We start from the raw sequence: 20,241 nt of genomic DNA on the forward strand, positions 1-20,241 counted from the left end.
TTCCTGTCTGTGATGCACCATCGAGGGTAACCGCAGCCATGGTCTCGGAGCTGATTGTCCATGCTGCTGCAGACGTCGTCGAACTGTTCGTGCAGGTGGTAGTTGTCTTGTAAACGTCCCCATCTGTTGACTCACGACCTATTACAGCCATGCGGATAAGATGCCTGTCATCTCGACTGCTAGTGATACGAGGCCGTTGGGATCCAGTATGGCGTTCCGTGTTACCCTCCTGAACACACCGCTGCCATATTCTGCTAACAGTAATTGGATCTCGACCAACGCGAGCAGCAATGTCGCGATACGATAAACCGCATTCGCGATAGGCTACAATCTGACCTTTATAAAAGTCGGAAACGTGATGGTACGCATTTCTCCTCCTTACACAAGACATCACAACAACGTTTCACCAGACAACGCCGGTCAACTGCTGTTTGTGTATGAGAAATCGGTTGGAAACCTTCCTCATGTCAGCACGTTGTAGGTGTCGCCACCGGCACCAAACTTTGTCTGAATGCTCTACAAAGCTAATCATTTGCATATCACAGCATCTTCTTTCTGTCGGTTAAATTTCGCGTCTGTTATATGTCATATTCGTGGTGTAGCAATTTTAATGGCCAGTAGTGTACATTGAATGCTTATTTCCTGTTTCTCCTGCGTCTTTAGAGCAATAAGAGCTCCGAAAACGTCGCGTCTACGGCAATATCATTTAAGATGATGGACAAATTTGTTAATATTCAAATAACAGGGACCTATGTAAATCTATTAGATACACTGCCTCAATAGTTGTTCCGTATTGCTAGTGACAGGAAAAAAGTTGTGCCAAGTACCAACTATTGCGCCATACATACGGCAATAAATCTTGTATACAATCACCAGCTCTCCACATAATAATCAGTAGATGTTGCTGTTTACCAGTACACATCATTTGACCCACAACGGGTCTGAGGGGGAAAAGTCAATTATTCGATTAGCGATAGGTTTCCAAGACAGCAGGCATCTCTTGTGAGACCCAAACATTAACTACTACTTCTCAGACGTAAAATAGCATCCTAGATAATATTATATCCCAGATAGCGGCAAATAACTAAATATTATCTGTTATTAATTTTTGTAAAAGCAATTTACGTAAAATTTTTATGCATTCCGAAAGGGTTCGGCTCAAATAGCTTCAATACCGTGTAGGTTTTATACATTCCTTTTTTTCCAACCGAGAGAATGGTTCACCATTCTTTCTCAATATCCGATAACATAACTCTGCAAGAATTTACCGAAGTACGTCATGTCTAATAATAACGGCATATATTTAAAATAACTAAAAACAAAATTTAAATACCAACTGTTTCGTAAAATGACACAAGAAATATCCTTAAATGATATTCTGCGCTCTTCCGTAGTAAGAATAACTTGATGCGCTGAGCAACGAGGAAGCCGTGGCTTAGGGCAGCCACCTCAGTTTGACTACTGAAGGTATTAAGGTATAAATAGAGAATGAAATAAGACGTGCTCAAAGAGCATCCTTTAGTCTGCCATCAATAATAAAGCTTCCGCGAGCAAGGAGACAAGAAACTTTGCTAAGGCAAGTGAGACCTCTAGGCTTACAGGAGACGTTTTGACGTCCCTGCGTACTGCATCCTGAAAAGTTTCACTCTCTCGAAGACTCACCGTAGTTGCTGAGTTCCAGCGTAGTGTGGCCTAACGAAACTGTCTCTGGCCACCTCCATCGCGGCCTCCCATTGTCAGAGAACAAAAGGAACAGAAATAGATAAATGTGCGAGCTTTTGAGCTGCTATAATTGTTGTTGCCTACTGGTATGATACTAAGAAAGATCGGCCCTGAAGCGGTCTAGTCATTTTAATTTGTTGGGCTAATGTGACGATCTCGAGTAAAAGACCTATTTTCTGTGTTACGGTTTTTTAGGGTACCATTAGGGAAACAATGTATGTTCATATGGAAATGGAATATTCAAGTTGCTCAGAACGCTATGCCACGAGTGTATGAAAAGAGCAAAATAAATTTTACTTGTGTTTAAAATTAAAAACAATTCACTTTTAAAGAATTAGTTAGCGACTATAATTGCCTATAATCGAATTTTAAAACGAAATTAGCTGGCAGTCAATTTTAATTCCGGATCTTACACATAGTTACATGAAAGCAAACAAAAGAGTATTTTACGACATTACTGTTTCGAGAAAGTGTACCAACGAAGCGGCACAGAAAAGAGATTGCTTTGCCAAGTGAGCTTTGTATTGAATTAAAAGAAAAGAGAAGGTCTGAATATCCGTATTTGTCATTATAAATGCGAATGTTTTTTAATTAATTGCCAGTTAGCTATTCATAACATAGTCTTTGGTAAATAAGTTCGTCATATTTGCCACGTTCTACCAATAAGATCAGGGTTATTTCAATATATGTAATTAATTTCGGAAAGGAGTTGTTAGGTGGGTAAGTTTCTCGCTGAGTTGCTTATTTAAATTTCGTTACACATAGAAAAGTTTTGTCAGAGAGGTATGCTGATGTGAAATTGCAATAAAAAGAGAGCGACGATTTAGAAATATTGTCACCGGTAGACTCAACATTGTTAGGGGGGGCGTGAAGTAGATTTAAGTCAGAGGGGGTGCACGTCATACTGATATAAGGACTCATAATGCGAAATTCTTTGTAAATCTGGCTCGTTCTGGTATTCACCGTAATAATATCATATTCTGGAAAAAGAGGTTAATCCGATCAGGTTGTTGAAAAATCCTTTGAAAATATAGCTATCAAGTCCAAATCAAATATATTATCTGGGTTCAGGAAAGCAGGAACTTTTGCTTTCATTGCCGATAAAGTCATTTCATAGATTCCAGAAGCAACCAATAACAATGCACTTGGCACCGGCTCATCAAAAGTTTCTTGGGCAGCGGCCTTCGAAATGCAACTGAAACACTTTCGCTCTAATGACACGAGAGGAATGCCGCGAGCTAAGCAAAGCGTTTAGCATCAACTCCAGGAAAATGAATAGTTATCTGTGACTTCAGTGACAATGACAGAGGTGGGGCTGTAAGCAGTGAGTTCCTATCCGAAACATCTAACCGTGATCGAGAACAGAACTAGTCAAATGAAAATGAACAAATGGACAAGGTGAAGGATAATGACTAGCACGAATTTAAAGACAGTGATTTCACCATACTAAACTTTCCTCGGAAGAAAAGGTTCAGGTTTCTTATTGCCAATCTTGATACCATCTCTACTAACACCTATGAAATGTTATTTCTGAGAAACAAAGTTCTTGATGGTAATGTTTATTATGTCTTCCCAGAAATTGACGATGCAGCTGAGGTAAAAATGGCACAAATTATTTAAAAAGTAGAAAGCGAGGTACATTTATTTTCGAAATGATAGTGATTACGACATTGACGAAATACTTTTCACATTGATTAGGACATACAACCACTAAAAATTAATATTTGTTTTTTTTAAATTTCGTGAATGGAATTGCTTTTAAAGCAAAAATCTCAAATTTAATGTGCATGTAAAAATTAGTTTTGTGTAGAAACTGTAAAATTTTGTTGCAAATGCAGTAATATAATTTTTAAATATCAAAATAGTGATCAGTTCATTCCACAGAAAGACTGATTCTGTTCCTGCGTACAAAATACAATGGTATTCGAATTCTCACCAACTGAGGAGGTGAAAGCGATGAACAATGAACTTCAAATAATAACTGCAATTATAAACTAAAAATAACATAATAATTGAATACCTTATTATCGCGGTTGTGGAATGAACATGCTGAATTTTTATTCCGATATCACAGCAGTAAATTGACGAAATTTAAAGAGAACTGCCGTTTTTGATCGAATTCCCCTCATTTTACGGTATGTTTGCAATTAATGAATTCTCATTTCGTATCCCGATGTCGTGCTTGGTGTTTCATTTTTTCTGTCAGGCAGTTTGTATCTGTTGAAAACGTGTGCTGTTCTCTATACATAGTTTTACTGTACATGAAAAAATAATTGCTAAATAAAATACATTTCTGTGAGTAATTTAGGTGCTTATGTATTCGCAATCTGTAGATAACACTTATTCCTGTAATTGTTTTAAAATTTTCATCCTTTAAGATCAGGAAAAATAGTTCCTTGTCAGAAAACTCGTTTTTTAATTCGCTCCATGATCACTGAAGGCGCAAAAACCCCATTTTTAGTGTCTATTTCACATACTGACTTCAAGTGTAGATTAAAACCTTGCATATAATGAAACGTATCTAGCTAATCTACGGAGTATAGTTAAACGTAATCCGTGCCAAGACTAGCAATTCTCTTTAGTTTTCATATTTCATAGATAGCAACGAAAATGGCTTACGTATGATTCTATAACCAAACATAATTTCACGAACTATGTTAGAATGTCTTTTGAACATCATTTCACCACGTTACCTTACAGATTTTTACGAAAGGTAATTGGAATGTTTTTATTTGTTCATATCGGCCATATATGTTACTAACCTATCAGCGCAGCTCTGGAGAACTATCCGTGAAATGTACACTACCTGAAACAATAACATTTTCTAAAACGTGCGCCTAAAATGTTTATGTCTGAAATACATTTAGGTTGCAAAAAATGAGAACATATGAAATTAAACGTGGAACTACCAAACCAGGCGAACAGGAAACACGGACTACAGTAGTGCAGTGTATCGACTTGCATATGTCTTTAAAAACAATGGCAGTTTGCTACTTCTGCAGATAAAGATGCGGTGTATTTCCCAGTTCCTCTTGTAAATATAGTGGTCGGTTATTCTATTCCCATCCTATGCTGGTAGGGGTAAGTGTTTTAAAGATGTGACACGGAATTTTCACCAACGTTTGTTTACGATTATGTTAGGGGTAATCTTATAGTAAGACACACACTGATGACGTAGGGATAATGGATACTTGTTGCATATGAGTTGCGGTTTGTTAGATCTTTGATGTGGGGTAGCCATGTGTTTGTTACCACCATTTTTGCAGAAGATACCATCACATAATTAATTTATCATTTTAAATATACACTATAATGTCAATGTGTCCTACCTCGTAAGTTATGGTAAAATATAATCTCATTTTCAAGCATTCCACTACCTTACACGCCGAGAGCACTAAGCACTGGAAGGAGGTGTTACAATGTCACACAGGTTAAGACAGATGACAAAAACTAATCGTAATTGTATGTATCATGCGTTGATGATTGTGTCATTTCCTTTCATGAGAGCTGAATACATATTGACACTACTGATAAATAGAATTACGTGACAGGAGGATATTACGCTATGACAAACACTTCGCCTAAGGGACTAACATATTCCCACATTTTGTGGAATATGTCCCAGTATTTAAGTGAAAATCCGGCTGAATATGGAAACAGCGGTGGGATGTTAAGGGCTTATTGCATCGTAGAACGTAAGCACAGGCATATTTGCGAGAATAACTCTAAAAACTCAGTGATGTGAAGTTTACTAATTATGTCATTGTTATTAACATACCACGACGTGGTGACATCGACATTGTAAACGCCGAGTCGAAGGTGTTTCTTATGTGCAAGGATTGTGCCCCACATCACTTGATGGTCACAGACAAATAAAGCGTGCCTGAGTTGAAGGTACATTGTGCACCACAGTCCATGGAAGAAAGGTCGTGACAGATTTATTGAGCCATTACTGGCTAAATCTGAAGGATGATACATCCAGGCTAATCTTACTGCTTTACGAAGGATTGGCAATAACCATTACTCATGATGCACCACTCCTTGATAACCAGCCGGGACAAGCAATCAACTGCAACCTCTGGTGTCTCTGTCCTCTTTCATACCACGTAGTATACCAAAACAGGAACTCGAGCGAGCAAGACTCTCTCCTGTGCCTGCTGTGTGGCGTTAAATTTTCACTTTTCCCCTATGCATGCCCCCTAACTGGCCACAGTGGAGTTTATCTTACTGTGGTGCAACAACACAGTCTCTTCCAGAATGTCATCAGCAACTTATAGATTCGCGTCCTAGTCTGATGCCTGAGGGAGAGCTCTTCCAATAATGAGCTTCTTCTGCCAAAAATATGACCGTCATAAGGACCTCAGCAACTTCGTGGGCCACAACAACATGTGGCAAGAGTTTCCAGAAACTTTTTCTGCGGTCTTACATTGTGCGTGAAGTCTTTTGACGCAAGCTATGTCCCTGAGAAGCACCAAGCCTTTTGCCAGAGTGCAAGCCCATTTTAAAATGGGAGATGCCTACCACTTCCCAGGTAGCCATGCTTGGTTGCAGAATAACCTTTAACAAAACAAAACAGAAAAACCATTACCCAGTGATACAAATCAGATATCCAAATTTCTTAAGAATGCCAATTTTCCCTTGCATTTTTATCATGCAACCACTCTTTGCTACCACTGATATAGCAACTGATATCTACCACAGTAGCAACTGCAAGGAGCAGAGGAGTAGCAGTTACGGGTCTACAACAGAGTAGGGTATTAATGTAAAAATTCCTTTTACTTTCTAGAGTCCTCTACAAATGAAATTTGGCACAATATTTTAATTCCAGTTAATAGTATACAACTTAAACAAAGCACTCTGCACCAATCAAAAATTAAAATTATATAAAAATTAAATTAAAAATCCTGAACACGGGTTTGCAGCATGAGCTATAAAATTAAAGTTATCAAAGAAATTTTAAAATGAATAAAAGAAAAAAGTGACACACTTCAGTAACAGCTTACAACACAACTAGTGGACAGACAGGTTTCAAAAGTAACAAAAATTCGTAATAAACTCCTATTTAGCAAGGACACCCAGTCAAAACAAACATCAAATCCATTCAGCTCCAAGGAAGTGGTGTATGTGCCTTACAAGTCTCACATAAGTGTAGCTGCAATGGCCCACTTGACTGCAACATAGAGGAGTTAATGTTACACACATGTAGACTTCTGTATATGAGAAATGTTGTTACTAATCATATCAAAAAGTACTTGACCATATTTTACTTCAAATTTCCTGACTCATTTACTTCAAATGAAACAATGAGGAAAATTAATGGAAAGTTCATTCCCTATCAATCGAAATATATCATGGTCAACCGACTGTATTTGGTACCATGAGAACAGATTACAGGGAATTTTTTCTTGGTGACAGTACCATCATAAGTCACTAGATCGTGGGATGCACAAAAGCACAATTGCAAACTCTTATTTACTGACTGGTTTTTGTTATTATATATGACATATAACCTTAGAGATATTTTAGTCCTTGTTGTCAGCTATTTTATTATTAAAATCCAGTCATGTTTATAAACTTATCCAGGAAGTGCTTCCCAGGAACTCTGTCACCTTTATGTCCATTGTTTCAGTACTGGATGCATAGCAAGGTCTGCAGTACCCAACTCAACTTTAAATTGCTCTTGAACTGCCAGGATTAGCATAACACAAGCTAATTTCTAGAAAGGGCACCCCTACCATATTATTACGCAGCGTCTACCCACCCCACCTTCACTATACAGTGGAACATGGTTGGCCATGAAGAACCTATAGCCAAATGTAACACAGACCACCATCACTAGGGGGTATGCCAAAGGGGGAGACGTTTTCATTCCTCTCTTCTCGACGGTATCCAGTGAGTGAAATATTCCCTTCGATCTCAAGGGATTTCAGTTTCACATTCGACTTGCATTTGCTTTGACTACAACAAGGCACAAGACCTGTCACTTTGTGTGGCAATATTAAATAATATAGGCAACGCTGGGCACTACAGCTAGTGAGAAGTGTAACTACTCAATAGACACGAAAACATGAAATGCGAGCCAAGAATAATGAGTACTTAATTTGACTTGACAGTACACTGAACTTGATAAAAGAACAAATATCAAGATTTTCTATAACGTCAGTGCCTAATTGACTTTTACTTTACGTTAATAGAATCGCGGAAACTAATGAGAATACAAACTGGTTTCACCACAAGAAAACCACTTACAACAGTGTTGAACAGAAATACTTCTACTACCGTTAAATCCCAGCCAGAAGCAGTACAGTCAGAAAACGGTCCGCCATAGAAGGAGATGCAATTAGTTTGATTAAAAGATACGGCTCATAATATTCAGAACAATAGTGCTGTACACACGAGATGGCCAAATACCAGTAGTGAATGTCTCAGCAGCCTGCTGACAAGTTTAATCCACACAATGCAGAGTACCAAAACAAGATTCCACTCTCCCTCTCTCTCTCTCTCTCTCTCTCTCTCTCTCTCTCTCTCTCTCTCTCTCTCTCTCTCTCTCTCCCTCCAGTATATGGCGTTATATCCCCCCGTTGTTCTCTGTGTGTGCATCCTATCGAGGTGATGGGAGAGCATCAGGCTGTGGTGCAGCAACACAGTCTCTGCCTGCTACCGTCAAATATTGATAGGAGCAGGTGGATGGCTCAGTGAGAAGGATTGGGTTGGTTTGGGAGAGGAGACCAGACAGTGAGGTCATCGGTCTCATCAGAGTAGGGAAGGATGGGGAAGGAAGTCTCCCGTGCCCTTTGAAAGGAACCATCCCGTCATTTGCTTGGAGCTATTTAGGGAACTCACGGAAAACCTAGATCAGAATGGCCTGACGTGGGATTGAAACGTCGTCCTCCCGAGTGCGAGTCCAGTGTGCTAACCACTGTGCCACCTCGCTCCGTATATGGATCAGTGACATTTGACGAGTATCGTAGATGTAGAAAGTAATTAACATAAGGCTCTGTTTTGTCTTAAAGCAAGTGTGGTCTACAGACCAGAAATTCAAACCTTTTAGTTGTGTCAAAATTAGTGACACTAAGGAACTTGTGATAGGAAGATAAATAACTGACATTCTTACAAGTGGAGCCCTCTGTTCGTGACACTAAGCAACTTGGGGTACAAAGAACGAACAACATACGTTTTTACCAGTGCACACATTTGTTGGTGATACTCAGCGACTGCGACGTAACTGAGCAGTGGATTTCATTTCTTACTTTCGGGGTTTGTGGAACAATATATAAAGTAAAACTAATGTTTGATGTATACGTATTACTAATTCCTTAGTTATATTTTACAGGTAAACAATTTTTAGTTAATTATGCAGAGTATGTTATGCACTCGTTTCAGTATTCCATGGTGACCCTTATACAGCACTGAATGCGATTTTTTGAAAGTCAGTAATGCAAACGGAATTCCTGGCTTTTCTAAAAAATTAAGTAAACTGATGTACCCTACGGGTTCGCCAATTTTATGGCGTAACCTGCCAGTTTTCTGGCGGTTTTACTCCCTCTTCTGCTAATTTGCCAATTTTACGACCTTTGCTATCAATTCCCGGTTTTGGCGCCACACAACCGGTCAAATTAATTATGGGCTTCTCAGAAGAGAGCACAAACCTCGAATAAATCCTGTTTACCAAGTGCAAGCTGCTTGGAGAGCAGTGGGGAGATCCGGTGATTGGCTGAGAGTAACTTTATATGATGACTTTGAGGTAACGCAGCTTGACAATAGCTAAACATGGGTGGAAGTGAAGGGAAGAAGAGGGATGAGTGGTGGTAATCTTGAAGATAAAAAGTATGACGGTATTAGTTGTAACATAATATTCAAGGTCAATGTTGGTGGGTATCCCCAGCACTAACCTACTCATCCTGGCAGCACATTTTTTCACTAATGTAATTTGGTATCAGTACTCTCCCTGAATCTGAGAGTATCGCAGATGTTCAGAGCTACCGCACTAGAAGGAAGATAATGTGCTTTACCTGTTGGTGAATCCAACTTGGGCAGAGAATTGGAAGATATATGCAGCCATAAAAATCTTAGACAACTTACGCATGGAAACAAAAGTCATGTAGGAAAACTATTTTCAAATGTACATTTTACACGTTTCTGCGTAACTACTCGCCTCTACACTGTGGAGCAGTTGTCAGAAAGAAATATTTAGCCATTTATACAGAGAAAACTTGAAAATGGCCACTGTATACCCAAATAAATACATTTCTTCACATGATTCCTTTACACAGTCTGTTTGTTCTGCGTCATCATAACGTTATGAGGAAATGTGGGCAACAGTACAACAAACTCACGAAATAAGTTAGCACATTCGCTTGCTTGCTTTGCTAGCCGTTTTGAGTATCCTGCGAAAGTGACATTACCTATTTATTAGTAGAGCTTCATGATTTCAGCACGGTTCGTATGTCACACTGTTATATAAACTTGGGTCCTGTTATTGAAAGAACAAAACTCGGGGCATGTTGGTGAAGCGGAAACGACGAGGGCAGGAAATGTGTCCTTAGTAGAGCTATGAATTGTGCAGGGCTTTGGCGACGCTGCAACACAGTACAGATAAGATAGCAGCTAAAGCTTCCTTGTTCGTGCTAGTTTAACTCCAGCCAAACGGTGTTAATTAATTTTTGTCGAGTTTCACGCTGTCCTCCCACTACCCTCCCTGCGGCGGGGTGCTGGGAGACCGTCTGATGCCCATTAACCGCAGGAAAGTTAAGCTGGTGTGGAGCCCGAGAGCTAAACGGTCCCCAGCCATCGCCCTTATCGTCTCGCTACAGTTACGCGGGCAACTTTGCTGTCATCCTGCACTCCCGCGAGCACTCCACTAAAATTGAGAAAGCTAGTTCCGGCAGACAGTGCTAGAGCCCTGCGTCCTGGAACTACTCCAGCAAATTCTGGTGCGTAGTTTGTTAACAGTTATTCCAGGGGAGAAAAACCATGAAGTCTGTTCTAGTGTAAAGTCGCGTCCCTCTTTCGTTGTAGTTCCGTCCGCAGGTAACATTAAAACGTCGTGTGCAAACGAAAAGGATAATTTAGAAATCAGGAAGAGCTAGATTATATCATAATATCGTAGCTTCTATATCTAGAAAAAGCTGTCATAGTTGAAGCAGGTGGGTGAATCGTGTTCAGATTTCCTTCGGAAATATTTTAGATAAAAATTTAGAAATAGTTCATGCAAAGATCGAAATGCAATTAAAATAATCTCTCTCACTTAGTTTATTCGCGACCACGACAGAATATAAGCGTGGAATGATGAAGCTCGCACATTTAATTTGTTTAGCTAATTCATTAATACTAGTTATTTACGAAAATATTTACATGTATGAGATATTACTCCAGTAAAACAAGTGGATATAGCATTATTTCTCTCTGTGTATCTTATGAGTTTCATAATAAAAAATCTTTCATAGAGTAATAGAAGCTGCAAAGACTTCAAACTTTCTCTAAGTCTAGTGTAATTTGTAAGTGATGAAAGATATTCACAGAAGCGTAATTCGCCTACGCTGAGCCGCTGTCAGTTACAGTGAAGAGCATTTGTCATTGGTTTATTGTTTGTATTGCAATCATTGCCATTGTTGTTGTTGTAGCCTTCAGTTCCAGGACTGTTCTCATACTGATCTCTACTGTAGTCTGTCCTCCGAAAGCCTCTTCCTCTCTGCATAACCGCTGCAACCTATATCTTCATCAGCCTATTTGCTGCAATGAGGTCTTGGTCTCCTATAATGTTTATATCCCATATATCCCTCCTTCAAGAAAAGAACTAGCACTTGATGCATCAAGATGTATCCTGTCAACCAGTTCTTTCTTTAACCAAGTTTTGCCATAAATTTCCCTTTTTTCCCCTAATTCAGTTTCCTCCGCTTTGTTACTTATCCAGTCTAACTACCTGACATCTAGCATTATTCTCTAGCATAATATTTCAGAAACTTATATTCCCTTCTTGTTTTATGCCATTTAATATTCGAGTATCGGTTCAATATAAGGTTACGCAGCAGGCAAATATTTTCAGAAAATACTTGGTAATACTATAATTTACGTTAGATGTTAAGATACCATTCCTATTCGGAATAGCTTTTCTTGCTATTGCACTTCTTCATTTTGCGTTCATTAGGAAAGAATTTACCTCTGGCTGCAAAAAAATGATACTGAATATCTTTTTCTGTGTCTGGATCGATTTTTGGGGTTATCAGTCACATCCTCAGATTACCTTATCACATTAAAATTTTTACAATTATCACCTTATGCCAGTGCATACAAGAGCACTATTCGTTATCTGTCTGTCACATATTGCGTGACATCTTCCGATAGTGAGATCAACTAATGGTCTTATGCTCAAGTCACACTGTACGTAAATCTGCAATTCCGCTTAGTTGTAGGGAAATATGTGGTGTCACCGCCAGACACCACACTTGCTAGGTGGTAGCCCTTAATTCGGCTGCGGTCCGTTAGTATACGTCGGACCCGCGTGTCGTCACTATCAGTGATTGCAGACCGAGCGCCGCCACACGGCAGGTCTAGTCTAGAGAGACTACCTAGCACTCCCCAGTTGTACAGCCGACTTTGCTAGCGATGGTTCACTGACTACATACGCTCTCATTTGCAGAGACGACAGTTTAGCATAGCCTTCAGCTACGTCATTTGCTACGACCGAGCAAGGCGCCTTATTCTTCAAGAATGTATTCTGAACTGATAATATTGTGAATCACGTACCGTCAAGAGCTACGTTCGTCATTAACGGATTAAAGTTAAGTAGCAATCTAATTAAGTCCGCTTTCTGAATTCTAATTCCTTGTCATGTTCCAAACCACACGTCAGTATAGTTCTTCCCTCCTCACGCCAGCCTGCGTGAGCTAAAACGCGTACATTTCGGCCTCCTCTAGTAAGACGGTGTTGGCTCTTCTTCCAACACAGAAAAATACTGTTGTACAATGATATTACCTTATTTACGCATGTTAATTGTCGTCATTAGACACGCTTTTTTCGTCCATCAATCGATTAAGGTGATTAGGCTTTCGTAAGTGGTAGGCGTGGTAATCATCGTCAGAGACTGCACCGTATACTTTCTGTGTAAACTGCCTACAACAAATAGTTGGGAATCATATTCATGGTGGACGTATAAGGAAATCTAACGAGCTATCTATATACTTGCACGTCCTGAAGTAAAAACAACAATGTCATTTAAAGTGTTGTTAGTAAAAGTGCACTTCGGAGCTCTTGTTCCTTAGTGCGCTTTAGTAAATGCGAGTCTGTGCTAGTGTGCATGACAGCTTGAAGGCTATGTGCTGTTCCCTGACACTGCCGCCAGCGATTGTAATTTCATCTGTCTGCTCTTTTCCCACTCAGATTTTTCTACTTGTGTAGACGTAATCAGCGTTGGTGATGAAGATTCGTAATTCCAGTTGTAACTACATAATTTTATCATCATCACAATTGCAAACTATAGCCCATTATTTCTTGTGCACCTTTGAAATTTTTTTTTGGCAAATTCAAGTTGCGTGCACTTGTAAAGCGGATGTGTCCTAAACTGACATGCCACAAGGAAAAAATTTTACTGTGGGTACATTGTTTGTTATTCAGACACTCAGTCTCACAGGTAAACATGGAAGCCACGACAGTACAGACAAGTAAAACCATCATCATCAACAACATTGCCGATTTCTCTCCTCAAGACCATTCAACCGTCAGACTGCCTGGAGTGAAGGTTGTTAATGCGTTATCAACCATTTCAACTTAGGAGGCGTTGCCACTTGCCAACAGTTGCTTGTTGTCAGATGCCTCAATTTTCTGTCCTGCCAGTGTTCTTCTGGTAGACCTTCCTTTTCCATGGCTGTGGTCATAGATCCCTTCCACGTTGCTTCTCCCTTGCGCAGACCATTTGAGCAATCACTGCGGCCGTCGTTGATCTTCCATCTGTCGGACGTGTCCGTATCACCTCAGCGCTCGAGCATCAGTCCTGTTGTCACTGTTTCCACAGAACCCACCTCCATTCCTAAATATTCCTTCCTCAGATCCAAACGGGTCGCTCTCATGCTTTGTCGTCACCCGTCCACTTAGACACCCTCAATTTTCCTCCTTTGCCTCTCGTTCAGCGTCCAACAGGCTGAGCCACATGTCAGAATGCTCTCAATTACTTCAAGTAGCACTACATTCTTACTTCGCCTGGATATATGCGGTCTCGAAATGATGTCATTTAGTTATCTACAAGCTACCCTCGCTTGACATCCTGTGAGATATATCCAGGTCACACTTTCCGGTCCTATTTCCACATTTCTTACCTGGCGAAGCGCAAAATCCAATTCCCCATCTTGCTTACTTCCAGCGACAAGATACTCCGTTTTATCCATTTTGTCTGTTAGTCCCCTTTGTTTATAAATGTCCATTAACTTTCTCATTTGATATGTGGTGTCATCCTTATCCGCAGACAGTAATGAATTTAAACATTGATGTTGTATTGTCACACCCAAACTTCTGCACTCTCTATTCCAGTAACTAAGAACAACTTCCAAGTACCACTTAAATGTGGTTGGTGGCGTATAAAATCCTGGTCTTAGTGCTTTAAGTGTTCCAAATCCTTCCGATATCCTACAACCAACCTTCATAACTGCCTAACGTTGGTGGTAAGTACGTTTCCTCAATTCTGTTTGCAGTATATGCTCCAGCCTTTTCTGATGCTGTCCAAAGTTACCTCCTCGGCACAGAATCATAGGCCGCTTCTAAATCAACAAACACCTAATGGAGATCTTAATTTCTTGCGTTCATATTCTGACATGTGTGTCACACACAAAAGGTGTTACCAAAACAACTCCTAGCAATAAACCCGGCTGTTCCCCCGATACAACTTGCGCCACCTATTCCAGTCTGTTCTTTATCATACTGCTGAACTACCTTTTCACCGAGGGCATTACACTTAACCCCCTGGAATTGTGCGGATACCTCCCGCTCCCTTTCTTATACAAAGTCAGCGTAAATAAATCCGACAAACTGCAGCGACCGATTCCTGACTGAAAAGCAGGAGAAAAGAATCTATGAACAAGCATCCGGAATTGAATCGTTGCCGTGGTAGATGGCGCTGACGAATTTCTGCTGCTCGGACCACGTGCTGTGTGGTCTTGTGTTGGAGGCTATGTGATGGACCCAGCGTGCTGTAAGCAGCAGAGTGGTCCCGTATACATGTCACGAACAAGCTGAGATGGTATTTGTGTATGACCAAGAAGGAAATGAAATGGGCTACAGGCAGCACGGCTTACCAAGACAAGTACCGAAAGCAGTCACATGAAGCAACATTTCAAGCCCTTTTTCGAAGTTTGTGAGATCATGGGTCCTTTCAGATAGACGCACAAACGCCCAAAGAGGGCTGAAATGTGTTATAACTTCAAGTTGAAGAAATGTATTTCAAGGACGACGCAATACATGAAAGTCACAGATCAAGCAAACGGACGTGTGTCACTTTTACAGTCAAATCATGACTGAGTCCGAGTCCAGCGGCCGCTGGCTGGCTGGCCACTTGGGTGGCGCTGCTGCCTCATGGCTGGCAGACAGCGCCGCATGTAGAGGACGGGCGTTATTGCGCGGCGGCACTTTGAAAGATCGGCAATTCACAACACTTTTCCCCCCTTTGAAGTTTTTGCACAGATCTTGATGGAGGTGGCCTGTAGATTACTAATGTCCATAGGTGTTGTTTGACTGGCCGTAAAGTCTCGAGGAGGAGGCTTCCCGTACGGGTGGAAGTGTCCCGGAAGATAACGTGTCGAGATGACAGGAGACGTGGGGGTCGAATCTGCTCGGGCCCCGTGCACCAATCTGCCCGTTGCGACAAGTCCGGTTGTTATAGCAGGAGACATGGGCGATATGTCCGCGTCCGTACGAGAAGGAGGCGAGTCGAGTTGCTCCGACAGATGATGGTCATCTGTTTCCTGCATGGGCACGTCTCCTGTTGGCGTCAGTTCTTGTGCTGGCACCGATATGATGGTGAGAGGACTGCGTTGTGAGTAATGAGATATTCCAGGATCTCGAGCGTCAGGTAGAGCCGAAGGTGGTGTAGCGGCATCCGGAACAGGTGTTGCCGGCACACGATGCCGAAGCTGGTCCGAATGACGCACTGCAACACCTGTGTCCGTCTGGATTTCATACAGGTGCTGGCCACGATGTCGTAACATGCGGCCAGGACTCCATTTTGGCCACCTGCCATATCCCTGTACCCATACAAGGTCGCCGGCGGTGAACCGGCCAAGCGAAGGCACCCGCGGCCGTGAGGTGGAAGGCCGCAGAAGATGAAGTAGCGTGCGGGGCTGTCGACCATGCAAGAGCTCAGCCGGGCTGTGGTCGCCCATGGGGGTGAAACCATGAGAAGTCAGAAATTAGAGAAGCGCGTCATCAGTAGCCGAAGAAGTCAGGAATTTCCTCAGCCGAGCCTTAAATGTGCGGACCAGTCGTTCAGCCTCCCCGTTTGAATGTGGATGGAACGGAGGGGCCATGACATGCATGACGCCGTGACGGGCACAAAAACCCGCAATATCGGAAGAGGCAAATTGCGGACCGTTATCAGTAACAAGAGTAGAGGGAAGGCCTTCCAAAGAGAAAATGCGACCTAGAGCATTGGTGGTTGCCGCGGTGGTAAGCGACGTGAAACAGACAATGAAAGGAAAGTTAGAGTAGGCGTCAATAACGAGAAGCCAATTAGTACCGATAAAGGTCCCGCGATGTCAGCATTAATACTCTCCCAGGGCTTCTCAGGCGAAGGCCACGGCGACAAAGATGACTTCGGGGCGGCGGTCTGTGACGCAGAAGGGCCGCAGGCAGCGACCATTTGTGCGATTTCAGAGTCGATGCCGGGCCAGTACACATGACGGCGCGCCAGAGATTTTGTGCGAGAGACACTCCAGGCGCAAGACCGAAACACGTAAAGACGCAGGTATCACAACACGCGGCGAAGCATTTTCGATGGAAAGGAGGATAACACCACCCTAGCCGTGAGGCGGTAACGCAAAGCGTAGTAGTTCCGCAACGGATCAGAAGTCTTAGCGGGCGGACGATCTGGCCAATCCTTCTGAATACAGCGTAAAACCAGGGAGAGGGTAGAGTCAGAACCCGTAGCAGCCGCCAGCCGGTCCCCGATGGGGAACCTGTCCACAACCCGCTGCTCGGCAACATTCGTCCCTATCGAATGCCAGATCAGGACCCATGGGAAGCCGAGACAGTGCATCAGCATTCGCATGTTGAGCCGTCGGCCGGAAATAAATCTCAATTGAAACGAGATAAGTAAAGAGCCCAACGCTGGAGGCGGTGTGCAGCCTTGTTGGGAAGTGACGTTGATGGATGAAACAAGGAAACAAGTGGTTTGTGATCCGTAACAAGATGAAATTTGGATCACCAAACTTATGAACAGCATAAATAATGGTCAAAGCTTCCTTTTCAATTTGAGAATACTTTTGTTGGGCATCCGTGAGCGTTTTGGAGGCATAAGCAATGGGATGTTCAGAACCGTCAGAAAATCGGTGCGCAAGGACTGCACCAACCCCGCATTGAGAGGCGGCCGTGGCAAGTACAAGATGTTGGCCAGGTCGATAAGTAGCCTATTTCAGCATAGTCTTCAATTTTTGGAAATCCGCATCGCATGACGCGGACCAGTGAAAAGGCATGTTTTTATGCAACAAGCGAAGCAACGGCTGAGCCACCGAAACAGGAGACGATAAAAACCTGTGATAGTATGCTATTTTCCCCAAGAAGGCCTGCAGTTCCTTAACAGATGTAGGGCGAGGAAGGGCATCGGTCGCAGCGACAGTTTGCTGAAGCGGACGAATACCATCAAGAGAGAGTTGAAACCCCAAGTACGTGATAGATGCCTGAAAAAATTTTGATTTCTGTAGATTACACTTAAGACCGGCAGTCTGTAAGACATGAAAAAGTGTGCGGAGATTTTGAAGATGTTCTTCAGTGGTGGAGCCAGTGACAATGTCGTCCATTTAATTTATACACCCAAGCACAGTGAGCACTAATTGTTCTAACAATAGCTGAAAGAGAGCAGGGGCGCTGGCAACACCCAATGGCAATCGTTGGTATTGATAGAGGCCGAAAGGCGTGTTAAGGACCAGAAACTGCCGGGAAGCAGCGTCGAGAGTAAGTTGATGATAAGCTTCTGACAGGTCAAGTTTAGAAAAATACTGGCCTCCAGCAAGTTTAGTGAACAATTCTTCAGGTCGAGGCATAGGGTAAGTGCCGATAAGGCATTGAGCATTTACAGTGGCTCTGAAATCGCCACAGAGACGAATATCACCATTTGGCTTAGCAACGACAACGACAGGAGAGGACCACTCAGTGGAAGTGACAGGAAGCAAGACCCCTGAAGCAGTGAGACGATCCAGCTCCAGTTTGGACTGATCACGAAGGGCCACAGGAATGGGCCGAGCCCGAAAAAACTTAGGCCAAGAAGTGCGTTTGAGCGTGGTATGAGCTTCAAAGTCGTTTTGTAACATTTCCGCAAAAATTTTAATAAATGAAAATGGAAATGGTGCCATGTGTAACCTCCCCACAGAAATTAAGGAATGATAATAGAAAATGGAGCCAAGTGTAACTTGCCCACACAAAAATTAAGGGATGAAAATTGACCATAAACCCACACAATAATATTAATTAAATAATGAACCATGAACGAAATGTAAACTCCCAACAGAAATGATAATATCTGGTAAATTTTATAAGGATAATAGAAAATGGAGCCAAGTGTAACTTGCCCACACAAAAATTAAGGGATGAAAATTGACCATAAACCCACACAATAATATTAATTAAATAATGAACCATGAACGAAATGTAAACTCCCAACAGAAATGATAATATCTGGTAAATTTTATAAGGACAGCAGCGCTGACTTTCGGCCCTGTATTCTGAATAAAACAAGCAAAAATGCTTACCTCAATAAAAACTGCAATTATATGTCTTCTCTTATGTAAAAATTTGTAGCTCAGCTTCGTGCAATGCTGGCGTATATTATTTTCTAGTTCTTGGAAGGAGTGATCATGCAATGGAAATATTCTTTAAATTGAAATGAATGCTTTTCTTGAAAAAATTACTTTATATTATGAAAATTATTATTGGGGCATCTTTTTCTGAACAAATTAAATTACAATTAACATACATTATTAATTATGCGCAAGGCTGTTTCTTAACCTTCTACAACAATACTCATTCTCCAGAGTCCTGACCAGAGTCGCGACCAGAGCACACAGCCGACGCATGGCGACTCCCGCAGACTACAACCGTCCACTCGCTACTAAAGCCGACCGACTACTACTGTATCCGACTCACTACTACTGTCGACTCGCGCAGACTAGCGACAAGCAACAACTAACAATAAACTACTCTCTGGTCAGAGATCCTGTTATGCCTCGCCCATCATCAGCGAAGTATACGCCTTACAGTTTGCACGGCCTAACCCAGGAGAAAAAAGGGACGAAAATGTCGTCGACAAGGAATCCAATTGAGCATAGGGAATAGCATCCGAGACGATATTGATAGAGTCATCTATGGAGAACCCAAAAACGCGAAAGGCATCGAAAAAAGATTCTCCGCATTACTATGGTCTAACACAAATATGGGAACAGTGCGAACAACAGATTTGTAAGATACCTCTGCATCAAATTACACCAAGAGAGAAATCTTCTGTTTATCGGATGTCAGTAATTGCCTAATGACAGGTGACAGGTGACAGGATTGGAGAACCCAACTAAAGACAAGTCTGAGAATTGATGATAGCTGCAGCAGAACCAGTATCGACCTGCATGCGAACATCTCGACCAAGTATTTGGACAGTTGTAAGTAGGCTGTCTAGGTTTTTATATTGGTAACGCCACGTAGCGCACTATATGAAAATCACTGACTGCGCTGTGTGCAGTCAGTGGCTGGGTGGCATTGTTGTAATATTCGCTATTGTAGTGTTGGGCTGTTGGCTGTTAACAGCGCGTAGCGTTGCGCAGTTGGAGGTGAGCCGCCAGCAGTGGTGGATGTGGGGAGAGAGATGGCGGAGTTTTGAAATTTGTAAGACTGGATGTCATGAACTGCTATATAAATTATGACTATTAAGGTAAATACATCATTTGTTCTCTATCAAAATCTTTCATTTGCTAACCTTGCCTATCAGTAGTTAGTGCCCTCAGTGGTTAGAATCTTTTATTTAGCTGGCAGTAGTGGCGCTCGCTATATTGCAGTAGTTCGAGTAACGAAGATTTTTGTGAGGTAACTGATCTGTGAAAGGTATAGGTTAATGTTAGTCAGGGCCATTCTTGTGTACGGATTTAAAGTCAGATTGCGTTGCGCTAAAAATATTGTGTGACAGTTTAAGCGCAGTCATGTATAATTGTTCAAAAGGGGACGTTTCATATGTCGACCCTTAGCCGAGGATACCTCACTGGAATCTTCTGATTTTGTTCTTGTAGTTTGTGTAATTAGTGTAGCTATTGTTTATAGCTAGCGCGTAATTATAGAGAG

Source organism: Schistocerca americana, chromosome 7, assembly GCF_021461395.2.
Source record: "Schistocerca americana isolate TAMUIC-IGC-003095 chromosome 7, iqSchAmer2.1, whole genome shotgun sequence".
Lineage (NCBI taxonomy): Eukaryota > Metazoa > Arthropoda > Insecta > Orthoptera > Acrididae > Schistocerca > Schistocerca americana.